Source organism: Callorhinus ursinus, unplaced genomic scaffold (assembly GCF_003265705.2).
Source record: "Callorhinus ursinus isolate GAN/ISIS: 27379988/994484 unplaced genomic scaffold, GSC_fseal_2.0 scaffold14, whole genome shotgun sequence".
In the NCBI taxonomy this organism is placed as follows: domain Eukaryota; kingdom Metazoa; phylum Chordata; class Mammalia; order Carnivora; family Otariidae; genus Callorhinus; species Callorhinus ursinus.
This window is the reverse complement of record NW_027397076.1, coordinates 18011609-18016649: the sequence shown is the minus strand read 5'-3', so window position 1 is coordinate 18016649 and position 5041 is coordinate 18011609. Positions and strand designations below refer to the sequence as shown.

At 36.6% G+C, this 5041-nt stretch overlaps 1 non-coding gene across 1 annotated transcript; it reads right to left on the bottom strand.

Annotated features, from left to right (window-relative positions):
• Positions 1-3845: 3845 nt before the first annotated feature.
• On the bottom strand, positions 3846-3951 carry LOC112831249 (U6 spliceosomal RNA). Its single transcript, XR_003210105.1, has one exon. It is a non-coding gene; the product is annotated as a U6 spliceosomal RNA (small nuclear RNA).
• Positions 3952-5041: the final 1090 nt, after the last annotated feature.

Here is a 5041-nt window from a genome sequence, read left to right as displayed (position 1 = left end):
GAGAAGGACCATTATGGACTCCTTCTCTAAACTTTAAGAAGTCCTCTACTGACCTAAAAAATACCTTTTTGCCCTTTGGAGTTCCTGCCGTCTCTATCAGTATTTATTTGGAATCAATTTACTAGGAATCATTGAGGCTCATTCTTTCAGCTTCTTAATGGTGCTCTGAATATGTGCGTAGGCTTAATTCTCTATTGAGACCTCATTAGTGTTCTCCATCCAGAGGTTAGCCTCTGTATGTTATCTCTGGTCTCACTAGTTTCCAGAAGGCATAATCCCATCCTACCTTGTTGGTTTTTTTTAAATCCTACCTTTGATAGACTCAGTTACTTTTTTTTTTTCTTTTTGTATCTGAGGGAAACATCAATTTGCAGTAACTGTACATTTATGGACTACTTGAAGCACCCTAATTTCAAATTACTGTTAAGAGCCTTTGGTTGTTCTAGATTATGTACATGCCCCTTGTTTTGTGTTGTGTGTGTGTTTCTTCTTATGTCCTTCTCTTTTCTCCAAAAGGTGGTTTCCAGGGTCTTAATATTATTTTTAAAATATTAAATGTGGTAAACAATTACTAGTATTCACAAATACCCAATTCTCCTTTCCATTCCTGTTTAGGAAAGATTATACTTTCCAGGCTCCTTTAGTTAGGTGAGAACAATAGACTGGCTCCGGCCAGTGAAATGTGCATGGGTGTGATGTGTGAACATTAAGCTGAGACAATGAAAAACCTCAATTTCTCTAATCTGTCTTGTCTCCTGTCATGACTACCAGCTATACTCTGGGCAGAGGATTCTGTCAGCCTCTCCCTACATGATTATATGAAACAACTACTGTTTTGTTGACTCACATTGGACATGTAGTGTGAGGAAGAAATAAACTTTTGCTGTGTTAGAAACTGATATTTCAGGGTTAATTTGTTACTGAGGTATAGCCTATTATCCTGATTAATAAAACCATTATGTTATGAGCAGGGTCTAGCAATAACAAGCATTATCTCCTCTGGCAGAAGAGGCTCAAGATTCCCTAGAATGTAACAAGATGATAAATCCATTTTAATGTCCATAAACTGTGGAAGGAATGATTTTTTTTTTTTAAATAAGGAAGGATATCTTTTAAAGGCAAGACATTTTGATTTATTAAACATGGACAAATTCGGAGACTTAATTTTAGCATCTAGAGGTACAAATTCTTGGTTTTTCTTTTCATAGTACTGTTTTCTGTAAAACTATTGTTTTATTCCTACCTTGTATTTCTAAAATGTTCATATCAAAGGAGGCTATCGAATATTTAGAGCTCTGAGAACAGGTCAGCTTCATGATTCCCACCCCACCCATGGGATCAACTGTGGCATAGTACAAAGAATTCCAGTGCCATGGATTCCATTATGTCCAGAATCTGTCTTGTGTTTTGCCTTCCAAACCTGCCTTGACTGCCTTACTTGTTCATTCCTGAGGCTTTTCTTGATGTCTGGTCTCTGGACTCCACCCTTCATATAGACCTAATGTTTCAACTTTACTTGCTTCCCACACCCTCATCTGGGACCCAAGCATCAATCCCCCTTTGTTCTTCAGCCAAAAGCTTATTTCCCCTCCCCCATTCCCACACTCACTCTCAACTCCTGGAACTGCTAAGCCCAGGCTCCCCACATTCCTAGGAAAAGAAGTCAGCAACAGGAGGTCAGACAAAAAAATCTGAAGCTCATGCAGGTAGTAGTAGAAGTTATTTTTGTGTGTGATTTTAGGAAACCAAACTCATTTGCTTCAAACTTGTCCACCATCTTAATTATTTCTGGGCTCACTGGTTATAGTTTACTTCTTACAGGCATTGTAATCCATCAATGTGTACCTGTATTGATATCCTGATGGTGAGATAGAAAAGAGAAGGATCAGGCTGCAAAGTGCTTTATAAAGAAGGACAGTTTTCTTATTTTCCAGATGGGTTAGGGAGGCACAGCTGGAAAGAGAATGTGGGTTTTTATCCAAATCCTGTGCTTTCATTTGTCTTGGCAGCTACATTCTAAGGAGTGTAGGTCATTAAGAGGACGCAAGCACTCTGGGCTGAGCTTCTGTGTAAGGTAACACTGCGGCAGTAGAGCTGTGAACATCTTAGACACACCTTATGCGCTGTCTACTGTATATACACTGCTATATAATTCCTGCACACAAAGAGGGACACTTTATACAAAATGTAGTTCAACATTTCTTATATATATCCATCTTAATCAGTATAATTCTGCTGAAGTGAATGCTCTCATTTTCAGAACTTACATGATTATGGCTGCCAATATTATCGTAAGAAGAAAAAAAATTATCCAGGTAATTTCCCTGAATGTGTAGTGACTTGTTCTCTCTTCTTTCCTGTCCCAAGTATTCTTCAAGTATTGAAAGGAAAATCAAGAATTAGTATTTTATTATTCACTTGTTATTATTATTAATTACAAATTATTGATCCTTTGCTATGTTCCCTTCCTCTGGTCATATATAATCAGTGATAACTTCTAGCAAAGGCTGCTGCTGATTTTAAAAATATTCATGTTTCATAGCTTAATTCATATTTCTTTTACATTAAAGCACTTCCTGAAATAGGGAATAATTATGCAAAGTACAGTAGATTTAATGTGATCCAGGATCCAAGACATCCTGTTCTTGCTATAGTTGGGAAGACTGTTAAGGTTGGAAAGGGGAAGTCTTTTGGTAGTAGTCTAGCCTCTGCCTGCTTCTTTTATCTTTGTCTTTCCCAGCTTTTGTTTTGTTTTGTTTTCCTTAGTGCTCCTTAGTTGACATTGATCTATTGACTCAGGGAAGGCATTGTTATCTCCTTGGTATTTATTTGAAACCTTAATGCACCTCAAATCTTCATTTCAACATAGCATGTTAAGTTGGGACTGCAGTATCTATGAAATTGTTTGGTACTCAAACCACAAATGTTAAACATTAAAACTCAGTCTTGAAAGGAAGGGAAAAATTTAAAACCATGTTTTAATAATACTATCAATAACTTAGCTGTGTTCATGTATTCTCTCTTTCTTTTATATACAAAGCATGATTATGTGTTTTTCTCTTTCTGTTGCCCTGGCTGTTTTCTTTTTATAATGATTGGGATACTGGAGAAACAAAAAGGACGTTCAAAATGCAAGAAGCTGTATTTGTGTCCTTACAGCTATTGGTATATTCCAATATCAGGGAGATGATAGAGTTTTAGGAACTAGTCTGAGCAATTTTGCCCACTTAGGGCATCTAATAATGACTACCAAAAAAAAAAAAAATCAGTAAGGTCCATACTGTTCACTTTTCTTCCTACTCAAAACTAAGGGTTTTTTGTTTTGTTTTGTTTTTGTTTTTTCTTTTCTACTCAAGGCATACAAGATTTAACTGAGAATGACATCTCACACTATGAGATAATCTATATGTATTTTCTTAAAATTTTCATAATTCATATGCACAGCAACTAAAACTAAAAGACAAATGTAAACTGTGGGGGCAAGAGGCATATGTCTCTGTTAATTCTGGACCTTCAACATCCAGCCTATTTTTTGGAACATGGTAAACAGGAAGTAGATGTTTGTAAATTTGAAGATTAATTGGTAATACATTATCAATATATGAAATGGTTCTGGTTTAACTACCAATTCTTCCTCACTGAGTCTCTTCATGTAAAATGGTTCTGGAATCATTAAAGGAATAAGGGTGCTATTCACTTTAGGGTCAGCATCTCTTCTGTGGTGCTGGCTTTGCATTATCATACTGGTTCTTTGTTGTCCACTTAATCTATTTTTGCTTTCATTTCTAGTCCCTGTCACAGTATGAGTCCGGCCACATCTTTCTTTTCTTTCTTTCTTTTTTTTTTTTTTAATGGAACACTTCACGAATTTGAGTGTCATCCTTGCCCAGGGGCCGTGCTAATCTTCTCTGTAACATTCCAATTTTAGCATATGTGCTGCCGAGCAAGCACAGACTGTTTCTTTCTGGATGGGGTGTTTCCATGTATTACTCCTGCTCTCCTAATTGGGAAATAAAGCTCTCATTTGTATGTTGCGGTAGTTCAGGCTCTGGTCCTATGAGTTTTCTTCATCCATCATCTTCCTCTCTTTTATTCTTTCTTCTCTCTCTCCATTGGCTGTTTTCTCGCCGGCAAATATTTGATATTTAGACATACTTAAGATGTATCCATTTTAAGAACAAAGAAAAGTAAATAAAGTACCTTGACATCTGTGCCTTTTTAGGTAAGATTTTCTTCCTCCCTTTCCTGGCCAGGTCACTTGAAATACCAGTCTACCTGGAATGTTTCTCTTTCCTTTGCTCCTGCTCTTTTCAACCCAAGGTAGTATCTCTTCTGCCTATCACACCTCACAAAAAAGTATCCTTCATAAGTCTTTAATTCTCGATATGACTTTCTATGATATGGAAAGAAAATGCTATGAAATTTAATTACATTTTTATTAATATTCATGTTCTCATTAACATTGGAACCTTAATTGTTTACATGTTAAGTCAAATGATGGATCCTGAGGGAAGAGTGACAGCCACACTATGGAGATGTTTCTATGTAACTGCTATGTGTTGTAGTTTTCAGTTACAATGATGACACTTGTAATCCTTGTATGAGCTCTTAATCTGGCATATTAGGAGTTAAAAACAGTAGTAATCTAACAGGCCCCTATGAGAAATATGCTAAAAAAATTAAAATCATCAATATCTATTTAAAATCTATATTCAATGGGGCACCTAGGTGGCTCAGTCAGTTAAGTGTCTGCCTTCAGCTCAGGTCATGATCCCGGAGTCCAGGGATTGAGCCCTGCATCAGGCTCCCTGCTCAGTGGGGTCTGCTTCTCCTTCTGCCCCCCACTGCTCCTTCTCTCTCTCTCTCACTCACTCTCTCCCGACATAGATAAAGGGGAATGAATACACTTATTGTGATGAGCACTGAGTATAGAGTTTTTGAATCATTATATTGTACACCTGAAACTAATTTAACACTGTTTAATTATACATCAATTAAAAAAAGTAAAACAAAACAAAAAAAATCTATATTTACACCAACT